At 36.0% G+C, this 14565-nt stretch overlaps 1 pseudogene; it reads left to right on the top strand.

Moving 5' to 3' along the window:
- The first annotated feature begins 1330 nt into the window (after positions 1-1330).
- The window catches only part of LOC112390939 (brain acid soluble protein 1-like), a 62298-nt pseudogene continuing 49063 nt past the window's right edge, over positions 1331-14565 (top strand).

Below are 14565 nucleotides of genomic sequence, written 5' to 3'. Positions count from 1 at the left end.
CTTAATTCCATGGTCACAAGAATGAGACATTTTCTACAGTTCCGTCTGTGGTTTCTCCCTAGTTTGTGTCTCTTTGATAAGGTCTCACTGACCTGTGTACTTTCAAATTAAGTCATTTTATTTCTACTAATCAGAGTTAACTTTACCCTCTCATAGCCATTGAATTTAACCCCTGGTTTTCCTTTTTAATTGATAGGGTCCATGCAACAGCAATAATTTCCAGAAGGAATGGATAACTTCCCTATTATAACTGTTGTATGTAGGATAGCACAACTTAATATGTTGATTCCATTAATATAAGATAAAGTGATATTGAAATATATACGAGTTAATGCTTTCTAGTTCCATATGTACTTATCCAAAATGGCTTGAAATCCCAGTCCTTTGGGCAGATGAGCAAGCTAATACTGTAGAGTGGGGTTTGCATGAAAATGTGAGCAAAGAAGACACCGTCGAGTGTCCTCTGGTTAAGGGTTGGGACTAATAATTTCTCTATTGTCAGCTCCCTCCAGGCAGTAGCAGCTCTCAAAGCAATGGCAGCATCTCCACCTTTCTGTCTGTTTGCCTCATTTGGCTCTGACTTTTATCTGATACAGAAAGATGGAGAGATGATACTTTAACGCCCTTCCATTCATACCAAAACTTCAAAAAGCAGCTCTCACAGGAAGCTTAAGTTAAAATTATTTGGATCTCATCACTTATTTTCAGAAAGACCCTTTATGTTAGTGTAGGCCCCCTAATGCCACAGCCCTCTATTTTTTCTATTATAACTTTTGTCACTCTTAATTTGCATGTTTTATTACATGCCTTTGCTACCAGCCTGTAAATTCCTGTTCAGCTGTATGCCACCAAGGTCGGCACTGCGCTGCACTGCAGTATGGATACAGCAATCTGGCTGTATGTAAACAGTACTTTCATGCATCTGTTGAATGTTCAGGAAGTTCTTTAGCCTTATTCCTCAACAAATGCCCTCAAGCATATTTCTTTTATTTAATAACTGTCTTTAATATCATGCATCTGTAAGAATGTGCAAAAATATATCTAGGTCCACACTGTACTTCTTTACTTCCTGGACTGCTGTTCCAAGAAACATAACAAGAAGGTGTTTTGATTTTTATTTCTTCTGGGCTTCAGCCACACATATTTCCGTGTAGTTTTAGACATTAACGACTGGTATTATAGTTTGGGGAATTTTGATGACAGCTTTGGTCTACATAGCTCATTCATCTCAGGACACATGCGTCCAGCTGCCAGGCTGAGGTGCTTTTTCCAAGAAGCATTCTATGCACCGAGAGTATGTTTGGGTGTGTGTAGTTTGTGTGTCGGAGTCATGCTCCAAGCTGACGCCTCAGTAACAAAGAGGGCTGAGCAGAGCTCTAAGGCAGATGCAGCAGAAGTAATACACTCTCAGGTGCAGAACAGTGACACTTTTGATGAAGGAACACAAACTTCACACATGACTAGCAGCTTCTCCCTTGAGAAACCCATAACTTAGTACAGCCAAAGAAAAGGTTCAAGGTTGAGAGCCATGTTTGCCTATGTCTGTGGGAATGGACAGGGTATACTCCAGTGAGTAATCTTCCTGAATGTTCCACAGCATTTGAGCATTTGCTTTCTCTTTTCTGGCATGAAGCCAGTTGTTTGGCCTGATGTGAGAGCCACTGGGTGAATTTCTCTGAGGAGCTACATTTGGCTACACATGCACTGGAGGATTACAAGATGTAATTGCTTCCTCTTTTCTTCATTTTCCCTCTTAATTAACGATCTCCCTTTTCCTCCATCTGGTGAAGAGAAGGCCACAGGAAATAAAACTACCCTTTCCCCTTTGGTCTTAATTTCTGTGTAGTAGAAGAACAATCTGACAAATATAACCAATCAGGCATTAAGGAAACCACTCGTTTAGTGTCTGGGGTCATATTTGATGCCATCTAGAGGTTAGAGCTAGAAAGTTTACCTAGCTTTCAAAATGGCATGATTTTATTTATTATTATTTATTTTATTTATTTTTTATTTTTTGCAGTACGCGGGCCTCTCACTGTTGTGGCCTCTCCCGTTGCCGAGCACAGGCTCCGGACGCGCAGGCTCAGCGTCCATGGCTCATGGGCCCAGCCACTCCGCGGCATGTGGGATCTTCCCAGACCGGGGCACAAACCCGTGTCCCCTGCATCGGCAGGCAGACTCTCAACCACTGTGCCACTAGGGAAGCCCCAAAATGGCATGATTTTAAACTCAGAGGGAAAGCTTCTTTATTAAAGTCCCCCTAGGAAATAGGCAAGTGAATGATCTACTTTAGACCTTGCTTAAACATTCAGTATTGTGGTTGCCTGCAGTCTTGGTTGGAGGTCCACCTTACACAATTTAAATGCCAATATTTTAAGAGAATCAGAGCAGGTAAATCAGCCTGGGAAACTCATCTTAGCAATGATGGATGCAGAACACACACATCCTGCCCAGACTACTGCTTTGAGCCTCCGATTTGTGTCCACAAATCCTCTAAACTTAAGTCTCCATGCAGGGCACAAAAAGTATCTTGGAAAATGATTTACATTCTTCAGCTTGAAATTGGACTACAATCTAATATGACATGTTTTTTTCTCCTCTTTCATTCTTAATTTTTTTTTATTGTGGTAAAATACACATAACGTAAAATTTGCTCTCTACGTCTGTGTCTCTATTTCTACTTTGCAAATAGGTTCATCTGTACCATTTTTCTAGATTCTACATGTATGTGTTAATATACTATATTTGTTTTTCTCTTTCTGACTTACTTCACTCTGTATGACAGTCTCTGGGGCCGTCCACCTCTCTACAAATAACCCAATTTCGTTCCTTTTAATGGCTGAGTAGTATTCCATTGTGTATATATATCACATCTTCTTTATCTGTTCATGTCGATGGACACCAAGGGGGGAAAGGGGGGGATGGGATGAATTGGGAGATTGGAACTGACATGTATACACTGCTATGTGTGGAGTAGATAACTAGTGAGAGCCTGCTGTATAGCGTGGGAAACTCTACTCGGTGCTCTGTGGTGACCTAGATGGCAGGGAAGTCCAGAAAGGAGGGGATATGTGTATACATATGGCTTATTCACGTCTCTGTACTGCAGAAACTAGTGCAACATTGTGAAGCAACTATACCCCAATACAATTTTAAAAGCCATTTGGAAAGATAAAAGAAAGTGCCTCAATCATTTTCAAGTGTACAGTTCAGTGGTATTAAACACATTAGCATACTGCAACCATCACCACCATCTATCTCCATTACTCTTTTCATCTTGTAATTAAAATTCTGTACTTAAACAATAACTCCCCATTCTCCTCTCCCCCAGCCCCTGGCAACCACCATTCTACTTCCTGTCTCTATGACTTTGATTACTCTAAGTACCTCATATAAGTGGAATCATACAGTATGTGTCTTTTTGTGACTGACTTATTTCACTTAACACAATGTCCTCAAGGTTTATCCATGTTGTAGCACATATCAGAATTTCTTTTTAAGGCTGAATAATATTCCATTGCATACCTTACATTTTGCTTATTGACTTTTTTCAGTGATGGACACGGGTTGCTTTCACTTTTTTAAAATTAATTTTTATTGGAGGTTAGTTGATTTACAATGTTGTGTTCATTTCTGCTGTACAGCAAAGTGAATTAGTTATACATATACATATATCCACTCTTTTTTAGATTCTATTCCCATATAGATCATTACAGAGTATTGAGTAGAGTTCCCTGTGCTTTACAGTAGGTTCTTATTAGTTATCTATTTTATACATACTAGTGTGTGTATGTCAATCCCAATCTCCCATTTCATTGGGAGATTTCTCGCTTACCTGCTTTCTCCCTTGGTAACCATAAGTTTGTTTTCTACATTTCTATTTCTGTTTTGTAAATAGATTCATTTGTACCATTTTTTTTCGATTCCACATATAAGCAATATCATATGATATTTGTCTTTCTCTATCTGAATTATTTCATTTAGTATGACGATCTCTAAGTCTAGCCATGTTGCTTCAAATGGCATTATTTCATTCTTTTTTATGGCTGAGTAATATTCCGTTGTGTATATGTACCACATCTTCTTTATCCATTTATCTGTTGATGGACATTTAGGTTGTTTCCATGTTTGGGCTATTGTGAATAGTGTTGCCATGAACATAAGGGTGCATGTATCTTTTTGAATTATAGTTTTGTCCAGGTATATGCCCAGGAGTGGGATTGTTGGATCATATGGTAGCTCTATTTTTAGTTTTTTAAGGAACCTCCATGCTGTTCTCCATAGTGGCTGTACCAATTTACATTCTCACTAACAGTGTAGGAGGGTTCGCTTTTCTCCCCACCCTCTCTAGCATTTATTGTTTCTAGATTTTTTGATGATGGCCATTCTGACTGGTATGAGGTGGTACTTTATTGTACTTTTGATCTGCATTTCTCTGATAATTAGTGATGTTGAGCATCTTTTCATATGCCTCATGGCCATCTGTATGTCTTCTTTGGAGAAATGTCTATTTAGATCTTCTGCCCATTTTTTGATTGGGTTTTTTGTTTTCTTGATATTGAGCTGCATGAGCTGTTTGTATATTTTGGAGATTAATCCCTTGTCAGTCTCTTTGCACATATTTTCTCCCGTTCTGAGGGTTGTCTTTTCATTTTGTTTATGGTTTCCTTTGCTGTGCAAAAGCTTTTAAGTTTAATTAGGTCCCATTTGTGCTTTAACCTTTTAGTTATTGTGAATAATGCTGCTACAAACAAGCATGTTTAAATATCTCTTTGAGGCTCTGCTTTCAATTCTTTTGGGTATGTATCCAGATGTGGAATTGCTGGATCATATGGTAATTCTATTTTTAATTTTTTGAGGAACTGCCATACTAATTTCCATAGCAGCTGTACCATTTTACATTCTCACTAACAGTGTACAAAGATTTCTCTACATTCTCACCAACATTTGTTCTTTTCTTTTTTCATAGTTGCCATCCTAATGGGTAGGAGGTAGTATCTCATTATAGCTTTGATTTGCATTTTCCTAATGATTAGAGATGTTGAGCATCTTTTCGTGTGCTTATTGGCCATTTGTATATTTTATTTGAAAAAATATCTATTCAAGTTCTTTGCCCATTTTAAAATTAGGTTTTTGTTGTTGTTGTTTGTATTTAGGAGTTCCTTATATATTCTGGATGTTAATCCCATATCAAATATATGGCTTGCAAGTATTTTTTCCTATTATGTAGGTTGCATTTTTATTCTGTTGATATAGTCTGTTGATGCACAAAATTTTCTAATTTTCAGGAAGTCCAATTTGTCTATTTTTTCTTTTGTTGTTTGTGTCTTTGGTGTCATACCCATGAAATCATTGACACATCCAGTGTGTCATAGTGCTTTTGCTGTTTTCTTCTGAGAGTTTTATAATTTTAGGTTATACACTTAAGTCTTTGATCTATTTTGAATTAAATTTTTGTATGTGATGTCAGATAAGAGTCCAACTTCACTTTTTGCATGTGAATATTCAGTTTTTCCAGCACCATTTGTTGAAAAGGCTCTCCACTCCCCAGTGAATGTTGGCATCCTTTTCAAAAATAATTTGGAAATACATGGGAGGATTTATTTCTGGGCTCACCTATTACATTGTCTGTCTTTTTATGCCAAAGCCACACTATTTTGATTATTATAGCTTTGCAGTAAGCTTTGAAATCAGGAAGTGTGAGTGCTTAGTTCTTTTTCATGATTTTTTGTTTGTTTTTGGATTATTCAGGGTACCTTGAGATTCCATATGAATTTTGGGATGTGTTTTTCTATTTCTGCAAAAAAAGTCATTGGGATTTCAAGAGTGATTGCACTGAATTTGTAGATTGCTTTAGGTAGTATTGACATCTTCACAATATTAAGTCTTCCAATCCATGAACATGGGATGTGTTTCCATTTATGTCTTCTTTAACTTCTTTCAGCAATGTTTTGTTTTCATTATACAAATCTTTTGTCTCTTTGGTTAAGTTAATTCCTAAGTATTTTATTCTTTTTGATGCTATTGTAAATAGAATTGTTTTGTAATTTCCTTTGAAGATTAATGATTGTTAATGTAAAGAAAGACAACTGATTTTTGTGTTTTGACTTTCTATACTGCTACTTTGCTGAATTCATTTATTATTTCCAGCAGGTTTTTTTTTTTTTTTTTTTTTTTTTTTTTTGCAGTTCGCAGGCCTCTCATTGTTGTGGCCTCTCCCACTGTGGAGCACAGGCTCCGGACGCAGAGGCCCAGCAGCCATGGCTAACAGGCCCAGCCGCTCTGCGGCATGTGGGATCCTCCCTGACCGGGACACGAACCCGTGTCTCCTGCATCGGCAGGCGATCTCTCAACCACTACGCCTCCAGGGAAGCCCCCAGCAGTTTTATTTATTTTTTGAAACTTCAGAGTTTTCTACATGTACGGTTATATCATCTGTGCACAGAAATAATTTTACCTCTTCCTTTCCAATTTGGATACCTTTCATTTCATTTTTCTTGCCTAATTGCTCTGGCTAGAATTTCCAGTACAATTTTGAATAGAAGTGGCAAAAGTAGACATTCTTGCCTTGTTTCTGATCTTAGAGGAAAAGCTTTCAGTCATTTATCATTGATTATGATGTTTGTTGTGGGCTTTTCATATATGGCTTTTATTATGTTGAAGTAGTTTCCTTCTATTCCTAGTTTGGTGAGTATTTTTGATCATGAAAGTGTGTTGAACTTTGGCAAATGAGTTTTCTGCATCAGTTGAGATGATCATGTAGTTCTCTCCCACTCCCCACCTTCATTATGTTAATATGGTGTACTACATTTCTTGATTTTTGGATGTTGAACCATCCTTGAATTCTAGGAATAAGTCAGTTCAACTTGGTTGTAGTGTGTAATCCTTTTAATATGCTGCTGAATTGGTTTTCTAGTATTTTGTTGAGAATTTTTGTATCAATGTCCATAGAAGATATTGGTCTGTAGTTTTCTTTGTATTGAGACTTAATTTGTGGCCTAACATATATTCTATCTTGAAAACTGACCTATGTGCACTTGAGAAAAATATGTCTGCTGTTGCTGTTGGGTAAAATGTTCTATATTTACCCCTTATATATTGTTGGCTTATTATGTTGTTAAGTCCTCTATTTCCTTACTTACCTTCTGTCTGGTTGTTTTATTCATTATTGAGAGTGGGGTAGTGAAGTCTTCAACCATTATTGTAGAACTGTCTATTTCTCCCTTTAATTCTGTCAATTTTTGCTTCATACATTTTGCTGGTCTGTTGTTAGGTACATAAATGTTTATAATTGTTATATTTTCTTATTGTACTAAACCTTTTATTAACATATAACAACCTTCTTTGCCTCTTGTAATTTTTTGACTTAAGGTCTATTTTGTTTGCTATTACTATAGATAACCCTGCTCTCTTTTGGTTATTATTTGCATGGAATATCTTTTTCAGTTCTTTTACTTTCAATTTATTTATGTCTTTGGATCTAAAGCAAGTCTCTTGTAGAAATCATATAGTTGGATCATGTGAGTTATCCATTCTGCCAATCTCTGTCTTTTAGTTGAAGAACTTAATCCATTTACATTTAAAGTAATTAATGATAAGGAAGACTTCCTTCCTTCATTTTGTCATTTCTTTTCTAAATGTCTTAGAACTACCCCCTTCCCCACCCCCATTTCCTGAATTATTCTCTTATGTGTTTTGTTGATTTTTTGTAGTGAAATGTTTGTGTTCCTTTCTCATTTCATTTTGTGTATATTCTATAACTATTTTCTTTGTGGTTATCATGGAAATTATATATAATATCCTAAAGTTATAACACTGTAATCTGAATTTTTAACTTCAACAGCATACAAAAACTCTGATTCTTTATAGCATCATCCCCACCCTTTTAGCTGTTGATGACACAAAATTACATCTTTATGTATCATGTGCCCCAAAACATAAACTAAGAACTCTTTTAAATACATTAGTCTCTTAAATTATATAGAAAACAAAATGTGGAGTTACAAATGAAAAGTTTCAATAATACTAGTATTTTGACTAATAATTAAAAAAAAATAAGTCTCTTGAATCATGTAGGAAACTAAAACTGAAGTTACAAACCGTGTTGCAATAATATTAGCTTTTATAATTGCCCATGTATTACCTTTGTTGAAAACTTTATTTATTTCTGTTGTGGTTCTGTTTTGTTTTGCTGTTGTTTCTTTTTTCATTTTCATTTTTACTTTTTCTAATGTATTTTTTATTTTTCTAATTTTATTTTATTTTTTATTCTTTATTATTGTTTGGCTCCTTTTCCTTTGTTGCTTTTTTTTTGTTTTTGTCATGCTGCATGGCTTGTGGGGTCTTGGTTCCCAGGCTGGGGGTTGGGCCTGAGCTCCTGTGGTGGGAACACTGTGTCCAAACCACTGGGTTAACAGAAACTCAGATTCCAGGGAATATTAATCAGTGTGAGCTCTCCCGGAGGGCCTCATCTTGGCACCAACACCTGGCTCCATCCAACTGCCTGTAAACGCCAGTGCTAGATTTCTCAGGCCAAACAACCAGCAAGACAGGAACACAGCCCCACCCATCAAAAATAAATGAGATGACAAAAAGTTATGTTAAAAAGGAGCAAGGTAAAAACCTACAAGACCAAATAAATGAAGAGGAAATAGGCAAGCTACCTGAAAAGGAATTCAGGGTAATGATAGTCAAGATGATCCAAAATCTCAGAAATAGAATGGAGGCACAGATCAAGAAAATACAAGATATGTTTAACAAGGACCTAGAAGATCTAAAGAACAAACAAACGGTGATGAACAATGCAATAACTTAAATGAAAAATACCCTAGAAGGAATCAATGGCAGAATAACTGAGGCAGAAGAACTAATAAGTGAGTTGGAGATATAGAATGGTGGAAATAACTGCCGAGGAGTAGAATAAAGAAAAAGAATGAAAAGAAATGAGAACAATCTCAGAGACCTCTGGGACAACATTAAATGCACCAACATTCAAATTACAGGTGTCCAAGAAGAAGAGACAGAGAAAGAGTCTGAGAAAATATTTGAAGAGATTATAGTCAAAAACTTCCCTAATGTGGGAAAGGAAATAGTCACCCAAGTGCAGAAAGTCCCATACAGGATAAACCCAAGGAGAAACATGGAAAGACACATATTAATCGAACTAACAAAAATTAAATAAAAAATATTAAAAGCAGCAAGGGAAAAGCAACAAATAACATACAAGGGAATCTCCATGTTATCAGCTGATTTTTCAATAGAAACTCTGCCAGTCAGAAGGGAGTGGCAGGACATATTTAAAGTGATGAAAGGGAAAAACCTACAACTAAGATTACTCTACCCAGCAAGTATCTTATTCAGATTTCATGGAGAAATCAAAAAGCTTATAGACAAGCAAAAGCTAAGAGAATTTGGCAAAACCAAGCTTTACAACAAATCCTAAAGGAATTTCTCTAGGTGGGAAGCACAAGAGGAGAAAAAGACCCACAAAAACTAACCCAAAACAATTAAGAAAATGCGAATAGGAACATACATATTGATAATTACGTTGAATGTAAATGGATTAAATACTCCAACCAAAAGGCACAGACTGGCAGAATGGATACAAAACCACAACCTTATATATGCTGTCTAAAAGATACCCACTTCAGAACCAGGGACACATACAGACTGAAAGTGAGGGGATGGAAAAAGATAATCCATGCAAATGGAAATCAAAAGAAAGCTGGAGTCGCAATACTCATATCAGATAAAACAGACTTTAAAATAAAGACTGTTACAAGAGGCAAGGACGGACATTTCATAATGATTAAGGGATGAATCCAAGAAGAAGATATAACAATTATAAATATTTATGCACCCAACATAAGAGCACCTCAATACTAAGAGCCATTAAAGGGGAAATCGACAGTAACACAATAATAGTGGGGGACTTTAACACCTCACTTACAGCATGGACAGATCATCCAGATAGAAAATAAATAAGGAAACACAAGCTTTAAATGACACAATAGATCAGATAGACTTAATTGATATTTATAGGACATTCCACCTGAAAGCAGCAGAATACACTGTCTTCTCAAGTGCACATGGAACATTCTCCAAGATAGATCACATCTTGGGTCACAAATCAAGCCTTGGTAAATTTAGGAAAATTGAAATCATATCAAGCAGCTTTTCTGATCACAACACTATCAGATTAGAAATCAATTTCAGGAAAAAACTGTAAAAAAAAAACACAAACACATGGAGGCTAAACAATTCTCTACTAAATAACCAAGAGATCACTGAAGAAATCAGGGAGGAAATAAAAAAATACATAGACACAAGTGATGACAAAAACATGATGACCCAAAACCTATGGGAGGTAGCAAAAGCAATTCTAAGAGGGAAGATTATAGCAATTAAATCTCACCTCAAGAAACAAGAAAAATCTCAAATAAATGATCTATCCTAACACCTAAAGCAACTAGAGAAAGAAGAACCAAAAAAACCAAACAAAAAAACAAAGTTAGTAGAAGGAAAGAAATCATAAAAACCAGAGCAGAAATTAATGAAATAGAAACAAAGAAAACAATAGCAAAGATCAATAAAACTAAAAGCTGGTTCTTTGAGAAGATAAACAAAATTGAGAAACCATTAGCCAGAGTCATCAAGAAAAAAAGGGAGAGCATTCAAGTCAATAAAACAAGAAATGAAAAAGGAGAATTTACAACTGACACTGCAGAAATACAAAGGATCATAAAAGACTACTACAAGCAATGCTAGGCTAATAAAATGGACAACCTGGAAGAAACAGACAAATTCTTAGCAAGGTACAAACTTCCAAGACAGAACCAGAAAGAAATAGAAAATATAAACAAACCAATTACAAGTAATAAAATTGAAACTGTAAATAAAAATCTTCCAACAAACAAAAGCCCAGGACCAGATAGCTTTGCAGCAAATTCTATCAAACATTTAGAGAAGAGCTAACACCTAACCTTCTCAAACACTTCCAAAAATTGCAGAGGGAGGAACACTCCTAATCTTGTTCTACAAGGCCACCATCACTCTGATAAAAATAGCAGACAAAGATATCACACAAAAAAGAAAATTATTGGCCAATATCACTGATGAACAGAGACACAAAATCCTCAACATAATACTAGCAAACAGAATCCAACAGCACATTAAAAGGATCATACACCATGATCAAGTGGGATTTATCCCAGGGATGTAAGGATTCTTCAATATATGCAAATTAATCAATGTGATACACCATATTAACAAATTGAGAAATAAAAACCATACGATCATATCAATAGATGCAGAAAAATATTTTGACAAAATTCAATACCCATTTATGCTAAAGCCTCTCCAGAAAGTGGGCATAGAGGGAATGTACCTCAACATAATAAAACCATATACGACAAACCCACATCATTCTCAATGATGAAAAACTGAAATCATTTCCTCTAAGATTAGGAACAAGACAAGGATGTCCACTTTCAACACTATTATTCAACATAGTTTTGGAAGTCCTAGCCATGGCAATCCAAGAAGAAAAAGAAATAAAAGGAATCCAAATCGGAAAAGAAGAAATAAAACTGTCACTGTTTGCAGATGACATGATACTATACATAGAAAATCCTAAAGATGCCAGCAGAAAACTACAAAAGCTGATAAATGAATTTGGTAAAGTTGCAGGATACAAAATTAATGCACAGAAATCTCTTGCATTCCTATACATCAACAACAAAAGATCAGAAAGAGAAATTAAAGAAACAATCCCATTTACCATCACAACAAAAAGAATAAAATACCTTAGGTAGGAATAAAACCTACCTAAGGAGGCAAAAGACTGTATCCAGAAAACTGTAAGACACCGATGAAGGAAATCAAAGATGACAAAAACAGATGGAGAAATACCATGTTCTTGGATTGACAATATAAATATTGTGAAAATGACTATACTACCTAAAGCAATCTATAGATTTGATGCAATCCCTATCAAATTACCAATGACATTTTTCACAGAATTAGAACAAACATTTTACAATATTTATGGAAACACAAAAGATCCTGAAAAGCCAACACAATTTTGAGAAAGAAAATTGGAGCTGACAGAATCAGCCTCCCTGACTTCAGACTATGCTACAAAGCTATAATAATCAAGACAGTATGGTACTGGCACAAAAACAGATATATAGATCAATGGAACAGGATAAAAAGCCCAGAGATAAACCCATGCACCTATGGTCACCTAATCTATGAAAAAGGAGGCAAGAATATACAATGGAGAAAAGACAGTGTCTTCAGTAAGTGGAGCAGGGAAAACTGGACAGCTACATGTAAAAGAATGAAATTAGAACACTCCCTAACACCATACACAAAAATAAACTCAAAATGGGTTAAAGACATAAATATAAGACCGGACACTATAAAACTCTTAGAGGAAAACATAGGAAGAACACTCTTTGACATAAATCACAGCAAGAGTTTTTTGACCCACCTCAGAGTAATGAAAATAAAAACAAAAATAAACAAATGGGACCTAATGAAACTTAAAAGCTTTTATACAACAAAGGAAACCGTAAACAAGACAAAAAGACAACCCCCAGAATGGGAGATAATATTTGCAAGCAAGGAAACTGACAAAGGATTAATCTCCAAAATATACAAACAGCTCATGCAGTTCAATATCAAAAAAAACATCAACCCAGTCAAAAAGTGGGCCAAACACCCAAATAGACATTTCTCCAAAGAACACATACATATGACCAAGAGGCACATGAAAAAATGCTCAACATCACTAATTATTAGATAAATGCAGATCAAAACTGCAATGAGGTATCACCTCACACCAGTCAGAATGGCCCTCATAAAGCATCTACAAACAATAAATGCTGGAGAGGGTGTGGAGAAAAGGGAACACTCTTGCACTGTTGGTCAGAATATAAACTGATACAGCCACTATGGAGAACAGTATGGAGGTTCCTTAAAAATCTAAAAATAGAATGACCGTATGATTCAGCAATCCCTGTACTAGGCATATACCCTGAGAAAACCATAATTCAAAGAGACACATGTACCCCAATGTTCATTGTAGCACTATTTACAATAGCCAGGACATGGAAGCAACCTAAATGTCCATCGACAGCTAAATGGATAAAGAAGATGTGGTGCATATATACAATGGAATATTACTCATCCATAAAAATGAATGAAATTGGGTCATTTGTAGAGATGTGGAGGGACCTAGAGTCTGTCATACAGAGTGAAGTAAGTCTGAAAGAGAAGAACAAATATTGTTTATTAACACACATATGTTGAATCTAGAAAAATGGTACAGATGAACCTATTTGCAGGGAAGGAATAGAGACACAGACGTAGAGAATTGACATGTGGACACGGCTGGGAAGGGGAGGGTGGGATGAATTGGGAGATTAGGACTGACACATATACATTACCATGTATAAAATAGATAGCTTGTGGGAACTTGCTGTATAGCACAGGAAGCTCAGCTCAGTGCACTGTGATGACCTAGATGGGTGGGATGAGGGTGGGTGGGAGGGAGGGGATATATGTATACATATAGCTGATTCACTTTGTTGTACAGCAGAACTGATGCAACATTGTAAATCAATTATTCTCCACTAAAAAATAGCATGTACTCTATGATCCCAATGTTGTTTTATAAATAAATTAATAAATAAAAAATAAAAGCCATTAAAGAAGACCAGGAAAGTGATGATGTGGGTCACCATAGTAGAGATGAGGGGTAGTGGATTATGTTGGCATTAACTCAAATAACCTCCCTCTCTCTCATTTTTCTGTCTCTTCCTCTTTCTTCCCTGTTTTCCTTTCATTCTACTTCTCTCTACTTCTTACCCTTCTCCAGATGGAAAGCTATAACTGATTGCTTACCATGACCCTGTCTTTTGACCATTTTCTCTGCCCACTATTTGTTCCAGTCTCCCATATATCTTGGGGAGACAAAACAGTATGAAGCGAACTCTTGATTTAAAACATATGTGGGAAAATTTAAAGACTTTGAGGTTCTGTATAGGCTGTGTGTATTATTATACAATAATCATTATTATTTAATGAATGCCTTCTATGTGCCAGAAGCTTTCTTAAACACTGAGCCTACACAGTAGAAAAGGCTAAGCCTCTTACTCAAGTAACTCATCATCCAGTTTGGGGAAAATATACACACAGAGATTTAAATGCCACAAGTATTATAAAAGAAATATAATTGTGTATAAGGCACAATGGGGAGTGTCAAGAAGGAGCTTTGAAGTTTGCTTGGGAGGAGCTCAAGAGACAAGCTTTTAGTTAAAAATTGTAGTAGGTGGGCCAGGGGCATTCTAGGCAAAGGTAGCACCATGTGCAAAGAGAAATGGCAGAACTTTACTGTGGATGCAGTGTGAGTTGTAAGGCTGGAAAAGAGCAAGAGATGAATAGGTAGGAAGGAGAAAGATCACAGTAGGTGTTGTATATCATAGTTCTTCCCTTGCCTAATGGGGAGTCACAAAAGGATTTTAAGCAAAGAAGAAACATAATCTGAGTTGAGTTTTAGAA

Source organism: Neophocaena asiaeorientalis, unplaced genomic scaffold (assembly GCF_003031525.2).
Source record: "Neophocaena asiaeorientalis asiaeorientalis breed wild unplaced genomic scaffold, Neophocaena_asiaeorientalis_V1.1 scaffold452, whole genome shotgun sequence".
In the NCBI taxonomy this organism is placed as follows: domain Eukaryota; kingdom Metazoa; phylum Chordata; class Mammalia; order Artiodactyla; family Phocoenidae; genus Neophocaena; species Neophocaena asiaeorientalis.
The sequence above is the reverse complement of the archived record's forward strand: the minus strand, read 5'-3'. Positions and strand labels throughout refer to the sequence as shown.